This window comes from Podarcis melisellensis, assembly GCF_964234715.1.
Source record: "Podarcis melisellensis genome assembly, chromosome: 2".
NCBI lineage: Eukaryota > Metazoa > Chordata > Lepidosauria > Squamata > Lacertidae > Podarcis > Podarcis melisellensis.
The window spans coordinates 94,284,047-94,307,956 of record NC_138529.1 but is presented as its reverse complement, the minus strand read 5'-3'; the positions used below and the strand labels follow the sequence as shown (position 1 = coordinate 94,307,956).

Genomic DNA, 23,910 nt, shown 5'->3' with positions numbered 1-23,910 from the left:
TGGGGGGATCTCGCTTATTTATAGCGCCTTTGGCTGAGCGGCGGCCCCCTGCCCCGAGCGGCTTGCAGTCTCCTCTCCCACCCATGTCTCCTCCATTCAATCTCGTCACAGTGGAGGGAGGCGCAGCTGGTCCTTTGAGCAGATCCCGGGGTGGATTTTTGTCACCCTCTCTCTCTCTTCGCTGCCCGCTATTTAACTGGCCATAAGTGAGTTTAAAACCAAGCCGTTACAATAAATTGAATCTGGATGGGTGTTGGTTTTGTTCGAGAACCTGGGCTTCAGATTCCGCCTCGGCCCAAACTCAGCTGCCTTCATTGGGTTTGCCCTATTTACACCAGCTTTGTTAGATGGGCAGAGGCGCAGAAAAATATAGTGTATACTTTGAGCATCCAGAATCGGCTGAGGTGGAATTTGAAGCCTCTTTGGACACATCTTAACACTTTCCACTGGCTCTTTTACCAGTCTATGAATGATATGCCTGTTCAAACATGTAAGCTCTTTCACAGGCAGAATCATTGGACGTGATTCTGCTTCCCCACATGCACATTCAAGTTCTACACATAATGTATAAAGAATTCGTGGTTTGTTTTAATAGGTGTCATGTTCTGCTTCTTTTGTGCATGAATTGCACTTCCAGATTGTGAAGTGGCTTCATTAGTTAGCAACAAGCACAAATGGTTGGACAGCGCACTATGAGCTGTGGGGGGGAATCCTCACAAGTTTGTTGGGGTTTTTTGCATACGTACACACACACACACACACACACACAGTCATTTTGGATTAACTGGCTACTTTTTAGCACTATTCAGTTGGAGCATGATCCCTTTCTGCATTATTATTTTTAATGGTAACATGGATTGAAAAAATAAGCCTCTTCCCCCAAGTTATATGATTCCATTTTGAAGATAGAAGCTACACATGAATGCTTCCTGTGATCCTTTCTGTGTGATGCATGGACTTCTGAACACAAGAAGTTTGAACTTCTACTACAGTAGTCTATGGTTGTTCTGTAAACGTCCCTGACCATCAGGTATATACTGACATAATCACACAGCCAGTGTGAAGCAATGACCAGAGTTCACTTTGAAGTATGGGCTTGTTACTTTTGCTCAGCCTAACCTCTCAGGACTATCATGGCTGAAATGCTAGTGTGTTCCACAGAGGAAGAGTAGATTCATAAATGTGATTATTACTTTTGGCATAGGGCCATTGTAATATCGGACACTTTGTGCATACTGTATGTTCTTCAGATTTTGCAGCAATTATTCTGGAGGAGATACAGCAAGACTTTAAAGATCTGGCAATCTCTAGTACCTACTTAATGTATGAATAGTCACTAATAACTGCATATAGTATTTATCTAGAACTTTTAACTTCACTAACGGTACAGTACCTAGCAATGATGTGTCTCAGTTTTCCAGACAAAATGTTCAGCCTTATCTTTTTTGTGTTTGTTCTATTAGTGACTGCTGTGTTACCAGCTTTGCTGCTGTTTGAGTCCCTTCAGAGAGTGTCTTGAAGATAGCTACTCACGTCTATTCATTAAGATGGACACTGCTGATTGGAATGGGGTGGGGGCAGGTTTGAGACAGCTATGAAGGCAAATCCAGACTGAGCTCATTCCTTCTTTCAGTGGCAGGGCCCTCTCTGTTGGCTGCCTGGCTGTGTTGTTGGGCCAGTCAAAAGCTGAATTTGTTGCTCTAGCATGTAGGAAGAGGCATGCCTCTCTTTCTTCCAGGTGTAAGAGTTCACTTTTACTACACCTGATTGAATAATCCCTTTAGCTTTATCCATGAAAATACTTTGCACATAGTTTGTGAATTTTGGCCTTACATGTGTACTGCCAACAGGATCCCACGTGTTCTAACTCTTGTGCGCCTGAGAATGCACATTTCAGTGAGGCCACAATGTGCCTGAAACTCTCTTGGGTAATGGAACAAAGAATAATGTAAGATGCTGAAAGGATATTGAGTGGTCTGAACGATTTTCTGCACACTGCTTCTCCAAATAGTCATCAGCAAAACTATGTTTCCTTATGCAATATCTGGGAATCGATGCAAAAGGTCACAAACTGCGTATAAAAGAGACAAAGCATTTTACGAAAGAGGAAACAAACAAAATAATAATCTCATCATTTAAATGGAGAATTTTAATTGCTTCCCAATTGAATAAAATATTGAGCAGCAGTGGCATTACGCGTGCCTGTTTTTTAAAAAAATTAGTCATTTTCAAATAGAAGGCAGAAGATTGTGGTCACAAGGAACAATCTTGATTTCTGCATTTTGCTGTGCTGCCTGTGAGACTCTTGTTCTTTGACAATGATAGCTGTCTGGCATGCAAAGGTATAATTTTTATATTGTGCTCTGTCAAAATAACTAGATTGGTTTTGTATTCCCAGAAAGGGCAAAAGGAAAGAATTGACTTGAATGGCAAAAAAGAAAAGAAGGGCTGTCCTAAAGTGGTCTGCTTGTTGTTGTTTTAGCCTTCCCCTCCAATATGTGGCTCTTTTAGGGTACTATTCTATTCTCTCCTATTAACCTACACTAGACCGTAGTGCATAGGGGAGATTATAAGCTTGTTTTGGATAGTGGTCCTATTTGTGGCATTTTCTTTTGCTATGAGGTTGGACTGGCCGGAATTAGTTGTACAGTAATAAGAAATACTGTCATTTGTGATGTCTGTTGTACTTTCAATGTACAGAACACTTGATGCCATCATTGTATATGTACCCACTGAGAAAGGTCTGGGACATACAGTGCTGGTTGTTTGGCTAACATTAGCAATGGCTGAAGTGGATCACAGGGTATTCACCAACAGAGCTTCTTTCTGCATGGAGAGCTTCATGGCTACCTTGTGGGAGATATTAGCTGTTGAGAGAGGAGGACTTGTTTAACCAATACAGTCAGTGGGTGAAGTTACACCCCCTTTTTTTTTTTACTCTGGACTGAATGGCCTTACAACCCTACACAATCCTTAGACCAGAGCTTTCCAATCTTTTCATGCCAGTGACACACTTTTTAAACACACATCATTTCATGACACAGTAATTCAGTTTTACTAGCAAACCAGAAGTTAAACTAACCTCTTTCACACGAGGCACCTACACACTGCAGCTGACACACTAATGTGTCACAACACACAGTTTGGAAAGCTTTGCTTTAGATGATAGAACATATTATTTCACTTACTTCAGAATACAGTGGTACCTCAGGTTACATACACTTCAGGTTACATACGCTTCAGGTTACAGACTCCGCTAACCCAGAAATAGTGCTTCAGGTTCAGAACTTTGCTTCAGGATGAGAACAGAAATCGTGCTCTGGCGGCGTGGCAGCAACAGGAGGCCCCATTAGCTAAAGTGGTGCTTCAGGTTAAGAACAGTTTCAGGTTAAGAATGGACCTCTGGAACGAATTAAATACTTAACCTGAGGTACCACTGTATGGTAACCCAGCCCTGCTGTTTCGGGGGCCTTTCTGTTCATTCTGTTGAGACTGGGGACCTCTGCTACAAAGCCCTGCCCATATGGCATCAATGGATACAGCTGACCCAATACAAAATTTTCCATGTTTTGGGGAGGGCAGGAACCTGAAACATTAATTACTGCCAGAAACGGTGCATGGCTCATTGACTGCACCGGCAGTGTAGTGGAAATACATTCGTACATATGGACTTGTGGAAGCAAGCAATCAGTCAAAAGCAAAGCCAGAACAAAAGAAGAGCATAAGAGTAATATTGCAAACCAATATGCCTTATGCTGAAGATGACAGCCATTATTATGATGAAGACGAAAAAGTACATGAGTGTGTACGTACGTATATATTGTATGTGTGTGTGCATGAGCATGTGTGTGTGCATGCCAGAGTGTTTGTTTTGGTGAGGGCCTTCCCATCTAGGAAAAATTACATACCTGAGTTTTTCCAGTACTAGTTGTCATGGAAACAGAATGAGTTTTACTGTAGGGTGCTTGCTGTGCTATGAAATAGGTTCTTTGTGCATTCTAATTGTAGGAGTTCATTAATAATAACGTCTCTTACATAACCTTAGCCCTGCTAATATCCCCAACCTATTATTACAAAAGGTGAACAGAGTTATGTAATGTGCAGGGTGCATTGGACTCTCAAGAGCGAGCCAATCTGAAGCCCTTTCTAGCTCCAATAACTATGTAATGGAGTTTTATGTACCTCAAAGCAATTATTTAGCAGTACTGTACAGTGAGGCTTCCAAATCCATAGCGACTTTTTCAATGGCAACCAAATGCCTATAGCAGTGAATTGACTTAGATCCCCTTCCCACGAAGCTTAATATTTCAGAACCCTGGCTTAGAACTTTGGAGACTTTGATTTAGATATTAATGAGTAACCCACATGGCCACTTGCAAAATCCATTTAGTTCCAAAAAAGTCTATTCCAGGCTGTGTACTGGACCTAGACATCAGGTATTCAGAGGTAAATAGATAACTACGCTGTATCCGAAGTGAGCTGTTAAACATGACCTATTAAGCATCTAACCTCTGGGTTTCTTCCTTTATTTTTATTACCATATTCACTCAATTCTAAAATGTGTGTCCATTTTAGTAGACTAAAGGTGTTTAGTCTGAGAAAGAGGTTAGATTAGAAACCAAACTGGTATAAAACTGAGGCATATCTATTATGGCATTGTGGAGAAAGATAAAGTTTAGGAGCTCAGATAACTCTTTGGGTTTTTTTAACCAAGTCAAGCTATTTCTCCATTTTCTGCTTCAGCTAGTCAGGGATAAGGCTCTTTCGGTAGATCCTAGTTCTTAATACCTTACTTCTGGTTCCTAGTTCCTTACTGAATAGTTTCTGCTTTCTTATATAAGATCCATCCTACACACATTAGGAATGCTTATGTTCAATGAAATCAATTACTTGGGCTGCAATCATACTCGGGAGCTTGAACACTGAGGCTTATTTCTGTTTCAACATGAATAGGATTTACTCTACATGGCATCCAGAATAAGACAGAAATGGATTTAGATGCAGCGTGTATATATAAAAAAAACCTTAAGATTTCAGCAGCTCTGGGGCCCCAAATAATGTTCAGGCCACTCCAATCCATGGCACCACAACACTGTGCAGCATGAACTGCTCTGGTATGCCTAACCCAAAGCTTAATCTAGGAACAAACCTAGGCACAAGATCTCCCTTGGTGAGCCACTAAGCAAAGCAAATTCAGAACACTATACTGTATAAATTGATTTTATAATCTGGCCATTAGAGGGAGCTTCAATGGTTTTTTATGAATGGAACCAAACAACTTTCCTGGTTTGCTTGTGCTTCCATCAAGGCTGCATACTTATTGAAGCAACCATATGCAGCACCATTGTAGATAAATCAGATTTCAGAATAGTAAACTACCTCTGGCACTGGCATTTACTTTACGAAACCTCATTCCCCCAAAAATCAGCAGGCTCAAAAGAACCAGTACTTTATTTCGATGGATGCCTATCTCAAGTGTGCAAGCTGTATTCTCCCATAAGTTCTATAGTATATGAGCAATGTTAAACCTTATGCAAAAATTCAAAGGGGATAAATATTTATTATAATCAGTGTTTGTGAACTAGTCTTTCTGTCCACATTCTGCTCCAATAATAATAATAATAATAATAATAATAATTTATTTATACCCCGCCCATCTGGCTGGGCTTCCCTAGGCTACTCTGGGAGGCTTCCCAAAAATATTAAAATACTGCAATACATCAAACATTAAAAGCTACCCTAAACAGGGCTGCCTTCAGATGTCTTCTAAAAGTCTGGTGGTTGTTGTTCTCTTTGACACCTGGTGGGAGGGCGTTCCACAGGGACTACCGAGAAGGACCTCTGCCTGGTTCCCCGTAACTTGGCCTCTCGCAGTGAGGGAACCGCCAGAAGGCCCTCGGTGCTAGACCTCAGTGTCTGGGTATAACGATGGGGGTGGAGACGCTCCTTCAGATATACTGGACCAAGGCTGTTTAGGGCTTTAAAGGTCAGCACCAACACTTGGAATTGTGCTCGGAAATGTACTGGAAGCCAATGTAGTTCTTTCAAGACCGGTGTTATATGGTCTCAGCGGCCGCTCCCAGTCACCAGTCTAGCTGCCGCATTCTGGATTAGTTGTAGTTTCCGGGTCACCTTCAAAGGTAGACCCACGTAGAGCGCATTGCAGTAGTTCAAGCGGGAGATAACCAGAGCATGCACCACTCTGGCGAGACAGTCCGCAGGCAGATAGGGTCTCAGCCTATGTACCAGACGGAGCTGGTAAACAGCTGCCCTGGACACAGATTTGACCTGTGCCTCCATGGACAGCTCTGAGTCCAAAATGACTCCCAGGCTGTGCACCTGGTCCTTCAGGGGCACAGTTACCCCATTCAGGACCAGGGAACCCTCCACACCTGCCCGCCTCCTGTCCCCCCAAAACAGTACTTCTGTCTTGTCAGGATTCAACCTCAATCTGATAGCCGCCATCCATCCTCCAACCGCCTCCAGACACTCACACAGGACCTTCACTGCCTTCACTGGTTCTGATTTAAAAGAGAGGTCGAGAGGTTTGGCCTGCCTTTTTATTTATTTATAAAATCCGATCCCAATTCTTCAAGTGTTTCTTCATTACTCCTGCTTATGACCATATTCCCAAGAGAAATTTAGAAAATACCTGGGGAGGCAGACTTACCTTTGTGACACTGACAACAATCAATCTACTCCCTCCTCTTCTCACACCTATTTGCATAATTACAAGCCCTATTGCCAGCCATGCAATACAGTTAGATCAAATGGTTGCCTGGCAACCGATTGGCCCTCAGTGCTAATTAGCCTCATGTAGTTGAGGCCCTTGACTATTTGTGCTGCACTGAGGTGCCCACCCTTCACCCCTGACATTCAAAGGGGACAATTAACAGCACTGGGAACATAAAAAGCTCCCTTATTCCAGGCTACACAACACCTCCATCTAACCCCAGGGTACATGGGGAACCTTCTTGAGAGCTGCATTCCCTTCTGTAGAGACATGCAAAATAAAGTTTATACACATCTAAATCCAATATTGTGGACTGTCATTTCACTACCTGAAAACTCTCCACACAATACAGTATCTTTTATTTTAGCTGTATGTCTAAGGGAGCTAACCCATGTCCCTTTGGATGTTGTTAGAATCCAACTTCCATGACCCCTGTAACTATATTAAAAATGGTAAAGGTAAAGGACCCCTGACAGTTAAGTCCAGTTGCAGATGACTCTGGGGTTGCAACATTCATCTCGCTTTACAGACCAAGGGAGCCGGCATTCGTCTGCAGTTTTTCTGAGTCATGTGGCCAACATGACTAAGCCACTTCTGGCGAAACCAAAGCAGCGCACGGAAACGCCGTTTAGCTTCCTGCCGGAACGGTACCTATTTATCTACTTGCCCTTTTTGGCTTGCTTTTGAACTGCTAGGTTGGCAGGAGCTGGGACCAAGCAACGGGAGCTCACCCCCTCACGGGGATTTGAACCACCAACCTTCCGATTGGCAAGCCCAAGAGGCTCAGTGGTTTAGACCACAGCGCCATGTAACTATATTGGGCACCTAATTAATTGCTGGGGTGTCAGGGGAGGGATAGTACCTTTGGTGGGGGCCAGTTCATGCTCCTTCTGGGGTAGTTTGCCCACTACCCAGCTCTCCCCAGTGGCTCCTAGAAGCTGTCAGCATGTGACAGCAGGAAACTGCTTCAATTGGCCTGCTAAACAGGCAAGGGTAACCAATGAGTCTCAAACCCTTGGTGAGTTAGGGACACCCTCTCCTCTGCATGTGAAGACAGACTCTGTTGGATCACACAGATGAGACCAATAGTTGATCCAATGGTCAAGTAGGCGGTTTCTGCGTGTGCTGTAGAGGGAGGTGAGCGGCAGATGGGGCTTGGCAACCTAGGTAGGTAGCCCATCTAGAAGGAAAGCTGATCCTAAATCTCTGCTGCCTTGTGGGGTATCTTCAGGAAAATAAAAAGCTGAGGACTAAACTCCACACAAATCCAGAGGAGTTCCTAAGACGGCTGGATGGCGCCCTGTACGTCTCCTTCCAGCAAATCCTGCAGCCAAGCTGGTGCCAAACATATTGCTCTGCTTTCCTTTGGAGCACATCAGCAAGGTCGAGAGGAAGGTCCTGTCTTCTGGACAGCCCAGGACCTCTATACACACTGACTGCCAAGGCTTTCACCCTTGCAAGGTCACTGCTGACAACACAGCACTTTGACTTCACCCCCAGAGGCACACTCCATTATCTCGAGACAGACAGATGCCAACAGCAATTAACTGCAAGCCACAAAATGCTTGCCTCTCACGGAAGGGGATTTTTTTTTAACTGGAGAGGAATAATAGATTTAGAGCAAAGAAGTAACAGAGCTTCTAAATGCTGCAAGCTACTTATAAATGGACTAAGGAGCTTATTCAGTCATTGTATCTCCACAAGCTCATTAGCTTGTTGCTGTAGTAGTCCGTGCTGTGGTTTAAGGCAGTTAAACCACAAATATATAAGGAAATAGTTAAACCTGCTCAAATATATAAGGAAATAGTTGTAGGAATCAGGTAGCTGGGATGAAAAAAACAAAATGGGATTCTAGGGAGATTTGGGTAATCCTTTAAGAAATTGGATGAAGAGTAAAGTCTTATGAAATCCAAACCAAAGCTGGCATAACCATAGAGATGCAATTCATGGGCAACTTGTACGCTGCTGCTTAAAAGTCAAACCAGGTGGGTTCCTGATTCACATGAAAACTCACTCGTATGAAGCAGTACCCATGTGATTCAGCAATATTAAAGTACACCAGGGAAATGTCCTTGGAAGCGTTTTCTTATTACTCAAATCACACAGGGCCCATAAGTAGTTTGTCATACAGACAGTAGCCTTATCTTCCGTGAATTTATCTGATTCCCTTTCAGAGCCATCCAGGTTGATGGCAAATTGCAATCACCACATTCTCTGGTAAGGAATTCCATAGTTAAACTACACACTGTGTGAATAAATACTTCCTTCTGTCCATCCTGAATCTCCCAGCATTCAGCTTCATTGGATAACCCCAGGTTCTAGGATTATGAGAGGGGGAGAAACAGAACTTCCTGCCGACTTTCTCCGCCTGCATAACTTTTTAAATCGTTAAACACATTTTTTCTAAACTAAAATGTCCCAAGTGTTGTAACCTTTCCTCCTAGGGGAGTTGTTCCAGCACTGTAATTCTGGTTGCTCTTTTATGCACCTTTTCCATCTCTACATCTTTTTCAAGTGGTAGTGATCGGAAGTTCACAAACTTTCAAGTATGGCTCTACAACAGGTTTTATATAAAAGCATTATATTGCTTGCGGATCTATTTTCCATCTCTTTTCTAATAAAAGCATGTGCAGGTAGAATAAAGGGCCATATAGAAACGTTTTGATAAAAATAAATAAGTAGGGCTCTCAAACAACTGAACCACCATTTTAATACAGTTGTACTTCGGGTTAGCAGAGTCGGGTTACAGATTCTGCTAACCCGGAAGTACGGTAGTACCTCGGGTTAAGAACTTTGCCCCAGGATGAGAATGGAAATTGTGTGGCGCCACAGCGGCGGCGGGAGGCCCCATTAGCTAAAGTGGTACCTCAGGTTAAGAACGGTTTCAGGTTAAGAACAGACCTCCGGAACGAATTAAGTTCGTAACCAGAGGTACCACTTTATAAAGCACTTTTCTATCCACCAAAACAGCAGGTCACTCCCTTTTTCTTCCGTATCTGCCTTTACTTTGTTGCTACTATGGAGGACGGGAACAATTCATGCAACTCAAGGTGAGACCTTGGGTGGTTTGGAAAGTCGTGTGTGTGTGTGTGTGTGTGTGTGTGTGTGTGCAAAGAGTTTATGTAGCTCCCAAGCCACAGAGTGAGACCCTTTGTGTGAGAGACAGAGAAGAGAGTGGGCTGCCCTAGAAGGGGGACGATGTACGAACTGCTACTAAGGCTATTTGATTGTTCAGATTTAGTTATTTATAAAAGTATTTGCATACTGCTTTGCATGTGTCCTTGGTTTGTTTAAGCAGTTTACAACAATAAAACCATACAGTAGAAACATAAGCAAGTTAAAAGCAAAAAGGTTAAAAACAGACATCAGCAAACCATTGAGGAAGGATAGGCCTAGCAGGACAGAAAGGTTTTCAGCAGGTGTTCGGATGGTCGGATGTCCTTTTTTTTCTTTTAACCAAGGCATTTGGTTAAATTGGACATGCCAAGGAACAGCAGAGGGTTGAAAGGATCGGTGCGGGGCATGCTTCGCAACACTTTCCACATGCTCCCTTTCAATTTCTGATGTGGGATTTGGACAGGGCAACCTGTATGTCAGTCATGTGACATCACAATTAGGTGTCGTCCACCCCACCCCCGGGTCTAATGGATTGGGGAAGGTTGGCAATGTGTAGGGGGCTCCGGGCTGGGGGTTTTTCCACCGGGAGGTGGAGCTGTAGGCAGGGTTGGTGAGCAACATGAGCAGGGTGGAGTTCCTAGTTATTCTATCCAACTCTGGAGACATGGTAAGGAAGAGCCACCAGCCCACCATTTATTTACGCTTTCTGTAAGAAATTGTCTTAAGAACACCCTGTTCTCATTGATCAATCAGATGCCTCTGGAAAGCTCACAAGCAGGATGTGATCACAATACCACCCTCTCAATGCTGTTCCCCAATGCAAAGGCGTAATACCTTTGATCCTGTGAGTAGTAGCAGCCACTGATAGCTATATACACCGTGAATTTGTTTAATCCCCTTTTAAAGCTTCAAGGTGACATCAGCAGAGTAACATTCAACAGCAAACACCCAGTCCATCAGTCACTCTTCACAGCTTCAGGGGTGAACTTCCGCTGGCTTACATCTACAAAAATCACCCAACTTCAGCCATGCAACATCTACCTGCTTCTTTTTTATTTTTTTTATTGCATTTCACAAAACTAACATTTTCTTTTTCTTTACAGAAGAACAAAGAACAATTAAGTCCAACCCAGAAAGTTGCTGTAGAAATGCATATATAAAATGGGTAAGTACAACCATAATTCAATTTATACATATATGCTAATCAGGAAATACATGTTTCTTTTTTAGGTGCAGGTAAGAAGTCTTGTAAGTTGTCAGATATAAGATATAAGATATCTTGTAAGATATAAAGTCTGACCAAATCGCATGTACATGTTCCACAGGTTCTTTGCCTCTGATTACAACAAATGTTGAAAGTTAACTTTTTCAGCAAGAGACCAAAAAATTTTTCACCATAATGCAGGCGGCAATTCATGTTAAGTCTTCCATTTTTGTGCTATAAGGTAGTATTGCAGCTGCCAGCCACAAAGTTAATAACTGTATTGAAGAAAACTTTCAGATTGTTGTCCCACACATTTTTTAATGCAAGTTGTGGGGTTGCCTGAATTTCAGACTTTAAAATTTGTGCAATTTCTGTAAATACCTCTTTCTTGTAGCCAGGATAGGCCTGACTCTCCTGTATTTATTTTACAGAATGTAAATGGGGTTTCCCCGCCCCCCATGAAAGGATTGTACTACACAAGGCTGAATCCTGGACTTGAGGGTGAAAACTGTGGCATTAGAGGCAAGCATAAAGGAGAATGACAGCGTTGCCACCTTTTCCATACTTTTTCCATACCTGTAGCATATTCAATGTGTATAGGCTATGCATTGTATCTAAAGTTGTTTTGGAGAGCCTAATAAAAGGAAGCACCCATATTTTTGTGTCTGGTATCATTTCACCTTCCACGTCAACCCATTTCTTATTGGATCCGACGATAATACAACTTAGCGCGTCATTTGTTTAAGCTTGATTTCTTCCATCAGACCTATGTTATAACAAGTTATCAGCAACTTCTTAAGATTAGTTCTAAGACCCAGTATTTTATTTTTTATTTTCCTAATGCTAATTTGAATATTGGTAGGGCTTCCTGAGGGTTAGGTAACATATACATCATGTCATCAGCATAAAAATTTAATAAATGCTATTCAACCTTTCCCCGGTAACCCTTGATACATGAGTAATGAAACTGCTAATGGTTCCAGAGAAACAGCAAAGAGCAATGTGGACAGGGGACAACCTTGCTTTGCTCACCTGCCAATATGAACAGAGTTCAAATTCACAGCATTTGTGCTAACAGTGGCCTGGTAAGAGGCACAGAGGACTCTGATAGTAGTCATGAATGTTTTGCCCATCTGATAGTGTTCTAAGACTTTAAAAAGTACCCCCATTCTAAAACGTCAAAGGCCTTGTAAATGTCCAGTGACACCAATGCCAGAGGGCTGGGATTCTTCTTCTTAATTACTGTCATATATTATATTGACTAACCTGCATGTGTGATCTGCATTGTGTCTGCCTGGGGTAAATCTGGTTTGGTCTGAATTGACAATTGTATGGATCACCCTGCTGGAAGCCAAGACTGATGTAAAAAAAGTTGGTTGAACAGGGTGATCCATCTGTAAGATTCCACTTCCTTAGGATCTCTACCTGGTTTAGGTAAAACAATTGTTTTCAATGGGGACCAAATGTTTGGGAGCGCTCCACCCCTCCAAACAACATTAAACAGCAAAGTTAAATATGGTGCTACTGCAGCGCTATACAAAAAGTGCTACCAAAGCCATCTGGTCCATCAACTTCCAAATGTGAATTCCACCAGCATCCATCCACCTACATCTGCCAGCTTCTGCTACCAAACATCAGCCACCTTCCGGCTACTTGTCCATATCTGCTTGGTCTGTCATTGGACATCAGCCAGCTTCTGCCATGGATATCAGCCACCTTCAGGCCACAAACTCGCCACCCACTCTGCAAATCCACTGGCTTTTGCAAGCAAGCTTGCCTTCTCATCTGCTCCACAGTATCCTGATGCCAGATGATCACCTCCTTCCACCTGCCAACTTGGTTCCATCACATGGTAGCATCCATGTGGTCTGCATGGGAGAAAAAGGTGAAGCAGTTATTTCAGTGTGGCTCATCAAAGAACTCGGGGGCGGGGTCTAACTCACTCCACTGAATGACAGACAGCACACCCAAGGAAAAGAGGTTTCCACTGTGTACAAAATCATGGAAATGTTCAGTTTGATACCGTCACAACCATTGCCCATTGTGTTTGTTGGTGAGAACAAAAGGAAAATAGGAAGGGGACCAGGGAGGGAAAGGAGGAACAACTACGCTTGCTCACAAACGCCCCTTTGTGGGGTACGTTGCTTGCTAGAGTGGTGGCAGACCCACGTGGATGAAATTGAATATGTTGATCCATTTCGTTTTAGTAAAAAACATGGATCAAAAATCTAAAGGTACATTACAGGATCTGTCTGACAGGGTTGAAAGTTGAAAAGAAGGTTAAATATCTGGGGGTTTGGTTGATGAATAAAAATGCAATGTTATGTCAAAATGACTGAAAATATGAAATGTGGTTATAGTAGACTTACAGAGATGGAGAAGAATGAACTTATACCTGATGAGTAGAATCTCAGTAGTGAAAATGAATGTACTACTGTGGCATCTGAATATAGACTGCATTTTTAATCAAGACTTATATTGGCTTATATCTTGATCAGGTTCCTAAATTAAATGGGCTTAGATTTTCAAAGGTTTCATGCCAGGCAGAAAAAACCTTGGCAAGAGGTTTTCTCCTAAGACAAGAGGGCCCCATTGATTTATAGTAGAAAAACAATTCTCAAAGTCATAAAAAAAGGGGAAATTACATATGCTGCCCCAAGGCTGAAAAAACACTATTAAGAATGGGTAAATAGTAAAATAATACCAATGTGCCTCCCAGTAAAATGAGCCATATCTTCTTCCTAAGGTTGAAAGGCCAAGAGCAGTGAAAAAGACAACTGACTTGGCTGGAGAAGAAGCTTCTTTTTACTTTATTTTTAGGCTGGAAAGGGGGGTGAAAGGAGGGGTGTACACAGAAGAGGTTTCTTTTTAAAAGCTGTTTTTTACTGAGTTCCTTCCTTTTTACTTTGAGAAGCTTTATTCTTTTAAAAGGCTACCTATGATAATGTATGAAATATAATAGCTTAAATATATTGGCTTAAATGTAATTATGCAAAGGATTTAAGAAATGCTAGATTCATAGAGTCATATTGCAATAGGAGACCAGAGGGGCAAATGAGCCTAGCCCCCCCTTGCCAGACAGGAGACGCCATCGAACACTTCTGATATATAGTTGTCAGGCATTTGTTTAGAAACCTTAAATGAAGGAAATCTTTCAATGTTGATGTGAACTCAAGATCCTTGACATCTGTTGAACATAAAAATGTAAGATTAAACATTTGTTTTAGAAGGCAATAGGGCAAGAGGTGAGCTGGTAATTAAGATTCCATGTAAGATATATTATTACTTATATGTCATATATATAGCTCTTTGTCTCCCTTATAAGGATAGAAGGAAATGGGTGTATCTTTTTGTGATTAGTTATAGCAATCAGCCAATAGGAAATCCAACCAGGCTGATTGAACAGAGGCAGCCCAAGGAGGAGCAAAGGGGGCTGGATTAAGGGAATATAAGTGCTGGCCATAATGGCAGGAGGCAGGCCAGAGCTTGGTAACCATATACCACTGAGCCTCTCATTTATTTGTCTGACAAATAAATTATTATTTTAATTTCTCTGTTGCTGCGTTGAATATTTCATTCCAGCTAAGCGTTAACCACAAGCAGGGTGCTACATTTTATGGTGCCGTGACTCGGATAAGTGGTCTGCTGGAACGCAGCCCCTTCGCCCTATTGGACAGGGTACAAGAGAGAGGATCTCTAAACTGCTTCCCAGCGCGCACTGGTAAATTTTTCCAGGGGGAACGCAGAAGTCTCGTCTGTCTGATACCCTGCCCACTGACGGCGACGGACCGGGGGGGACCAGAGAAATAAACAGGCAACCAGCTAAGGGTAAGTGCACTAAGGGGTTTTGGCCCTCCAATTAATTGGGAGGAAGAGAAGTCCTGATCAAACTTCTGCGTCTCAGTAAAGGGGAACTGAGTACGCTAGGTGGCTGGGTACATCAGATGGTGATCTGGTGTAGGGCAAAGGGAAGATTGGGAGGTAGAGTGTGGTTGAAGTATCTAGCGCATTGCATGTGTGAGAAAGTACAATGTGTAGCTGACCTAAGTGTGGAGTGAGTACTACTTCGTTTCCCAGTAAGGCGTGTGTGTGAGTGACTGAGTGGATACTTCACAGGGCCATACAATGGGAGTTGGGGGTTCAAAGGGGGAAATACACCTCTTGAATGTATGTTAAATAATTTTAAGAAAGCCTTCTCAGGGGCATATGGAGTCAAAATGACGCCAGAGCGCTTGAGAACGTTATGTGAATTAGGGTAGCCAAAACAAAGTACTGGATGGCCATCCCAGGGAACCTTTGATATAAATTTAGTAAGCAAACTTTGGTCTAACATCACCAAAGAAACTGGAGGGTGCCCAGAACAATTTTCATATATAGATTCCTGGCTGAGCACATTAAAAAAAAAAAAAATCCTCCATGGATAAGGGAATGCAAAGTCCAACGATGCAAATTATTGGCTGTAAAAGCCGAAGCTAGGAAAGGAATCTTGCCAAATAAACTCAAACCCATTTTGAGGGACCAGAGGAAGAGGTGCTTCCACCTCCACCCTATGCTCCACAACGAAGGGAGCCTAATCCAAACACTCCACCAGTTGTAACCCCAAGGCAAGAAACTGGAATGAATAATGGGAGTGGAGTCACAGAGCTTGATTCCTTGATAGATTATGATAAATATCTTCAGGAGGCATTGGAGTCCTATAATGAAGCCCAAGCAGAAGTGGTTATTCCACCTGTGAGTCCCAGTAGAACTCCATCTACAGTCTCTTTTAGTGGAACAACTGATTGCCTACCCCAAACCCCTGTACATCCAAGTCCTAGAGAATTATTACAGAAGTTACAGGGAGACCTTAATCGGTCAGCAAGCAATACAGCCAGGCGTATAAAGCTGCTAAAAGAACGCCTTGGGACAAATACCATCCCCTATGATTTGAGGCCCCTAGAGCAAAGTGAAGAAAAAGGTCACGTAGTAGCCCCTCTTAGAAGAGTATTTGATGCACTTGAGGAGCCTGTGCTGGTTAATGGGCAACCTGGACCACGGCCACCTCGAACTTCGACCCTGCAATGTATTCCATTCACAACTACAGATCTGATGAATTGGAAAACACCCCATCTTTCGCAGAAAAACCTCAGGCTATGATGGACTTGGTGACCTCAATAGTAATAGTCCTATTTGGACAGATTGTCGCCAGCTCCTGAATACTCTTTTCACCACTGAGGAAAGGAGAGACATAATTGAAAAGGCACAGATATATTTGCGTGAGCAGGCCAGAGTGGGAAATATTTATAATATTGACCATCATCTCCAGGACAACTTTCCCTTGGAAGATCCTAATTGGGATCCAAACAATGCAATTCACCTGGCCAGGCTTACTACCTACCGCCAGACGCTTGTGCAAGGCATCTGCAGGGCATGCCAGAAGCCCACTAATATGTCTAAAGCAGGGGTGTCAAACTCAAATTCATCGGGGGGCCGCATCAACAGTTTGGTCACCCTCAAAGGGTCGGTTGTATCTGTAGGACTATGTGTCCACTCTTTATTTGTATGGTGCATGTATGGGGACATATTTATACTACTGCTGGCATTATATCACTCCGTTTCTCCTCTCTTCTACAATGGGAATAACCATGGCCTACCTCCTAGGATTGTTGTGAGATCACATTAAGTGTGTGCAGTCGGGTACTGCTGCTGCAAGGCTGAAAACAAGAAACCAGCTCCCTAAAATACAAGCTGGCAATAGCCCATTATGTGGGTCAGAGGCGGCTCTGGTGCAAGTTCAGCTTTTCTGCGGAGCTCAGAGAGGCATTTGCCACCCTAACCCACCACGCTCCGTTGGCCCCAGTGTCTGTTGCGTGTGCCCCCGGGGGGGGATGATTGCCACGAGGCTTCCGGCAGGTGCTTCACCCAGGAGGGAGAGGGCCCAGCCTGCCTCCATCTCTTACGGCCCTGCACCCCAGGGACCAGGCCGGGCTGTGTCAAGCCTGCAAAGGAAAAGCACAGGCTGCTTTAATATCCCCATGTGCTTGCTGACCCATAACACTGTTTCGTGTTCGGTGCGCACCCACAAAAAGACTTAAGTTGTCACCTTTTGAGCTCCTGTATGGGAGGCCGCCCTCCTTTGTTCAGGATATTCCAACTGACCTCAAACAAATAGGAGACCATGTGACACAGGGACAAGTGCAATCTCTCCCGTGTTTTTGTCTCTCTCCCGTGTTTGTTTGTTTTTTTATCTTAACAGGTGGGCCCTCAAGCACACGCCGTGCAGCATTGCCAAGCCGATTCATCAGCTCCAGACTGGCATAGCATATGGGTGAAAGAGTGGAAACGTGATCCACTTGCACCTAAGTGGCGTGGACCTTACACCGTCCTGCTCTCTATTCTAACAGCGGTGAAGGTAGCTGAGGTGACCCCCTGGATTCATCACTCTCGTTTAAAGAAGTCTGAAGGCAGTTGGACATGCAAAGGTGACCCCTCTAATCCTTTAAAACTGACTCTCTCCAAAAACCCCTGTATCTAGCCCTACCGGGAGCGGGTTAGGTCACGGGCAACATTTGACGACCGGCCTGCTGCAGCCACAACCTGGAAGCTGGCTGACCTGCGCACGCCTGAAGCTTGAGGAGCGTCTAAACCAGCAATTGTGAACGGGAAGATTCTCTTATACAATTGATTGACTGCCCCCTTGTGGAACAATTATAAGTGATATTACTCATTGGGGATCCTCGGGATATATGTTTCGGTCTTGGTGGTTCCCCATTTCTGTCACTGGGGGAATTATATTGGGACTAATAATTATTTGCTATCACAATAAGGTAATCTTTTGTGGAAGGAATGCATATGCTAGACATCAACATGATTTTATTATTAATCCTGATCCCTTGGGAAGGGGAAGGGTCCATGAATCTGACCAAATTTGCTAAATATGGATTCCGCCATGACCACAATATGTGGGTAGGCTTAGCTGAGATGATAGCCAATGTTGCAAATAGGACTAATTGCCTTGTTTGCTCTCTTGGGCCAGATGATTCAGAGGGAGGTATGCCCTTATTACCAATACCATTAAGTGCCATTGGTATGGTAAGCGAAATGCCACACCAAACAGAAGTACAGAATTTCCCCGGTTGGAACTCAACTAAACCAATACGAGTTATACCTGTGCAAGGGGAAATCTGTGTGCATAAATCATCAGATGCAGCTGACCCTACCATGATAGGCTCTTCTCATTGCCACTATACTTGGGATTATATTAAGAATAGTCAAACCTGGGCAAACGGTACTACGTATCGAACTCGGAATACCTTGCCCTGTGCACCTCCTTTTATTTATGCATGGAAAGTGGTATGGAACATAACTGTGACAGAAAAAGGCAATCTAACATACTGCACTGTGAACTCTCTACCTCTTTTGATATTTTCGCCTTCTGTACTCCACGTACCAAAAACCTCAGACCCGATGGTTGTGGTGGATATGTGGAGAATGGGCATACAAGAAACTCCCTTCCAAATGGAGTGGGACTTGTTTCCTGGGATGGGTATTACCACCAATGTGGATTATGCCCACTAGTTCAGCTAAGCGAACACGAAGGAATGCTGATATTTCTCGTATAGCAGGAGGAAGTACCCAAAGTTGGAGCGGTACTGATGATTGGCCGCCAGAGCGCATTATAGCCTATTATGATCCTGCCTCCTGGAATCCTGGTGAGCTCATACAAGGGGCACGGGATCCTATTTATAATCTAAACAGAATAATTCGATTGCAAGCAGTAGTGGAACTTGTAACCAATGCAACGGCCCAGAGTTTGAGACTTATTGCACAACAGTTGGATGAAAGTAGAGCCGCCATTATGCAGCTGAAAATGGGAATGGATTATGTACTTGCCAGGCAGGGAGGCCTATGTGGAGTCTTGAACTTGACAGGGAATGCCTGTTGCTTTAACATTTCTGATAATGGTGAGGCAATCCGTGTGTTGGCTACAAAGATGGAGAATATAGCACATGTCCAAGTATAAACATGGGAAGGATGGGATATGGGATGGCTCACCAATTGGTTACCTAATGTTGCGGGACTCAAAGGGATATTATTGTCTTGCTTGTTTTTCTTGACGGTAGTAATAATGGTTTTATGTATGGTGCCATGTATCATCTCATGTTTTAGAAGTACAATTAGCAAGATGATTTCGAATGAAACTCTACCTCATATCATGGCCCTATACAGAGCTTTACCTCAGGAATATGATGAAGATCAAGCTATCAAGGACGCTTGGTAAGCAAGGTCCTTGAGCTTGAAAGGGGGGAATGTGGCATCTGAATATAGACTGCATTTTTAATCAAGACTTATATTGGCTTATATCTTGATCAGGTTCCTAAATTAAATGGGCTTAGATTTTCAAAGGTTTCATGCCAGGCAGAAAAAACCTTGGCAAGAGGTTTTCTCCTAAGACAAGAGGGCCCCATTGATTTATAGTAGAAAAACAATTCTCAAAGTCATAAAAAAGGGGAAATTACATATGCTGCCCCAAGGCTGAAAAAACACTATTAAGAATGGGTAAATAGTAAAATAATACCAATGTGCCTCCCAGTAAAATGAGCCATATCTTCTTCCTAAGGTTGAAAGGCCAAGAGCAGTGAAAAAGACAACTGACTTGGCTGGAGAAGAAGCTTCTTTTTACTTTATTTTTAGGCTGGAAAGGGGGGTGAAAGGAGGGGTGTACACAGAAGAGGTTTCTTTTTAAAAGCTGTTTTTTACTGAGTTCCTTCCTTTTTACTTTGAGAAGCTTTATTCTTTTAAAAGGCTACCTATGATAATGTATGAAATATAATAGCTTAAATATATTGGCTTAAATGTAATTATGCAAAGGATTTAAGAAATGCTAGATTCATAGAGTCATATTGCAATAGGAGACCAGAGGGGCAAATGAGCCTAGCCCCCCCTTGCCAGACAGGAGACGCCATCGAACACTTCTGATATATAGTTGTCAGGCATTTGTTTAGAAACCTTAAATGAAGGAAATCTTTCAATGTTGATGTGAACTCAAGATCCTTGACATCTGTTGAACATAAAAATGTAAGATTAAACATTTGTTTTAGAAGGCAATAGGGCAAGAGGTGAGCTGGTAATTAAGATTCCATGTAAGATATATTATTACTTATATGTCATATATATAGCTCTTTGTCTCCCTTATAAGGATAGAAGGAAATGGGTGTATCTTTTTGTGATTAGTTATAGCAATCAGCCAATAGGAAATCCAACCAGGCTGATTGAACAGAGGCAGCCCAAGGAGGAGCAAAGGGGGCTGGATTAAGGGAATATAAGTGCTGGCCATAATGGCAGGAGGCAGGCCAGAGCTTGGTAACCATATACCACTGAGCCTCTCATTTATTTGTCTGACAAATAAATTATTATTTTAATTTCTCTGTTGCTGCGTTGAATATTTCATTCCAGCTAAGCGTTAACCACAAGCAGGGTGCTACACTACCAACAATGCTGTTTGTTTCAGACTGTGCTGCTGATCGGTTCGGTTACCTGTTTTAAACAACAGCAGAGACATAACGGTGCAATGGCAACTTGCATTAGGATAGATTTTATTCACCCCTGCAGGTGCAAGGTATCATCTGATTATTAATTTATGAATTCTTAAGATTAATAAGATAATTTTTATCAGTTTTTATAATTCTGCTTTCCTGGTTTTTATAACTCTGTTTTTATGATGCAGTTTTATTTTATTTTTTTTGTTGCTTGTCTGCATACTTCTTAGAGGTTTCTAAATATTAAGTAGGTTGGAAAGGTTTTCAAATGAACAAAATAAATAAATTGTCCTCACCTTGCTGAAACTCTACAGTTCTCTTCATTGCTTTCTTTTTTACACCCCAACCAAGGATGAAAAACTTAACTTTATTTTCATGCAGAATTATTCCTGCAGCTTGAGAGAGGCCTAAAACATGACTCAGCATTCCCAGAAGCCTGCATTTCCTTCCTCTCCCCCAGGGTTCTACTGGGCTTTTACTTAAAGGGACAGTAACATATCAACTAACAATGATAACAAAGCTTTGAGCAGACAATAAATTTACAAAAGATTAAAGCAGGCTTAGATTACCTTCTACAGATGGTGTCTGGAACACCTAGTAGTTCTCAAATATTCTTGGAAGGCAAACAGAGAGTGAGTGGGATATCTCAACCATGGACCTGGTTTTTTCCACTGGAAAAAAAGCATTTCCCTTCATATCCACTGAACTTCCATTCCTTTATGACATCATAGGTCATTAGCAGCCAATGGTAACAGCTGGTGGGGGCCATCACCACTTAGACCTATTTTATATCTATACATCGATCTATAGCTATAGCTATATGTGTGTCGGTTTTTGGGGGGGTTTCTAAAAAAACAACTTTGCTGGTGATAGGAACTTTACTTTTTTGAAATATGGCAACCCTAATTTTATTCATTGCACTTACTCCCCACTTTTTATCCAAGGAGCTTCAGGGGCCACACATGGCGTTTCCCCTTTCCTCATTTAATCCCCACAAAAACCCTGTGAAGTAGGTTAGGCTGAGAGGCAGTGACTGGCTCAAGATCACCCACAAGCGTTTCTTAGATTTCTAAATGTGTCCCAAGGCCCAAAAGGTTTGGGACTCTGGGCTAGAGGGTTCAAATCCCCACTCAACCTCACTAGGTGACCTTGGGGTTGTCTGTCTTTCAGACCAACCTACCACACAGGGTTGTTGTGAGGATTAATGGAGGCCAGAGTAGATACGTAATAATATAAAGTCATCTCCATTGGTCATCTAGGACAAATGCTGTCCTAGGAACACTGCAAGCCCTCCTGGATCTGATTTGCTCAGGATGCCACTGCTAAAGGGGCACTTTTCCCCCTATGAACCTGCAACGTTGTTGTTGTTTCAAATGATGGGTTTGTGTTGTGATATTTATGGGCCCACAATGATGAAGGGCATGCTAGATAATTCATTTCTAACTCTCTCTTAGGATAATGGTGGAATCTGAAGCCAAGGCTTAAAGTCATTGCTTTCTTGTGTAATAAACGAAAATCTGCCCTTATTCCCTTATGGGGGACACAAGAGCCCTTATAGAGTCCTTTGTTGGTTCTCCACCAGTCGGAGGAAAAAACAGAGGCCAACCAGAGAATATTGAGAAGCAAAGCAGCTTGTAAGCCTGATCTTTATTGAACTGTTGCAACAGAGTGCCCCCTTCACACGCAGGAGGAGGAGGACCCAGAACCAAGGTGTGTCCGACCTTATATAGACATTTTAAATTGGAGTCCAAGACCACCCCCAGAAACATACCTACATCACAGAAGGGGTGTAGCTCAAGACCACCACCCCAGATACATCATACCTACATCACAGAAAGAGCAGGCTAAAGCAGAAATCTGAGTGGGTTGTTTACCTCATAATCTGAGTGGGTGGTTTACCTCCTGTCTGGCAAGTTACCTGTTAAAGTTTACTGGATTGATACCCTGGGGAGCCTGGCCAGTCTTTTGTAATGATACGTACTTAGTTCCTGTGCCAAGTCACAGGCTCACCCTATTCATACACAGACATACCCTTAAGACAGGATTTGTGAAGGAGAAGACAATGGGGAGGCTCCTCCATTTGACCTTGCAGAGAAAACACCTGGTCAGCCTGGGAGTCAAAATGGCTCCATGGCTGCTCTCCTGTGCAGCTTCAGGCATGTGGCCTATATATCTATGTATGTGTTTGCTTGGTACATTTATGAACCTTTATTATATACATAAGACCTTAATTTATTTATTTCACTTGAAAAACCTTCTTTTCTTATTTAAAGGACAGCATATACTTTAGTAAATCTCCAGAGATATGTCTCCTGTGTCCCAGTGAAGTTCCTGTAAATTGTGGCAGTAAGAATTGCAGCAAGGTTGAAAGAGGAAAAAGGTAACGTAGAAGAATCTCCCCATTTTAATTATATCCCTGAATCCATTTTGTGCAGTTAGAGCTTTGCAGTTTGAAATCTGTGCACGAGCTTTCCTACCAAAACAAACAAGCTGTTTTGAAGTGGGTGTGCAAGCCTGTGCTCTCTTGCAGTTCCTAGTACAACTGAAAGGAATGGGATATATGGAGAACGAAACACTAGGAGATCGGCCAAGCATAGTAATGACACTAAGGACTCAGCTACATTAGTAAAGAAAAAGCAATTTGAATGCGCTATAAACATGCAACACCAGATGGCACCAGAGAGCAGGAAATTTTAAAAAGCTGTTTTCAATGGATATTTTTTCTTTCTTTCATTATAATGATCTAATTTCTGACTTAGTCATAGCGTATGTTTTTCCTGTGTCTAGATCCACCCTAAGTCCTAGAGCACGGAAGAAAACAAAAATATCAGCACAGATAACCGAAAGCAGACATTGACAGACCACTAATACACAGCAATTACTCAGAAGACAAAAATAAAAGACACGGAAAGTGTTGGGATACTGCCAGGGAGACAAAGGCCATCACTGCCTCCACGTCGTCTCCGGATGTCCATCGATCTCCCGTAGATACAGTATCAGCAATTAGCGGCATGAGCTCCAGAAATAGATTGCCGCATTCCTGGGCTGATGCACACTCTATCAGCAGAATTCACACAGCAAAAGAGCATATTTACAAGTTTATTCAGTGTTGGTCAGAACAAAGAAAAACATGACCGCCTGCTAGCGTGTTCAGGCACCTAGAGAGAAACGAAAGCAATAGCAAACATAAACATCCTGTGAACAGGAAATATGCAGACTCTGACTCAAACAGCCTGCTCCCTCTTAAGGTGGAACGGAAATATCCTAACAGAAAGATGGTTTCACGTATTCAATAAGAAGGTTGGGGTGGGCTAGTCTGAAGAGCCAAAGAGCAACAA

General features: G+C 42.7%; 1 long non-coding RNA gene across 4 annotated transcripts; it reads left to right on the top strand.

Moving 5' to 3' along the window:
• The first annotated feature begins 10,367 nt into the window (after positions 1-10,367).
• Positions 10,368-23,478, top strand: LOC309365333. Of its 4 annotated transcripts, none has more exons than XR_014166018.1 (5): positions 10,368-10,460; positions 10,954-11,015; positions 20,545-20,652; positions 22,846-22,952; positions 23,103-23,326. It is a non-coding gene; the product is annotated as an uncharacterized lncRNA (long non-coding RNA). The 4 variants fall into 4 exon arrangements; XR_014166017.1 differs by lacking the exon at positions 23,103-23,326 and adding an exon at positions 23,360-23,478 and having other exon boundaries at positions 10,369-10,460; XR_014166019.1 differs by having other exon boundaries at positions 22,846-23,326.
• The last annotated feature ends 432 nt before the right edge of the window (positions 23,479-23,910 follow it).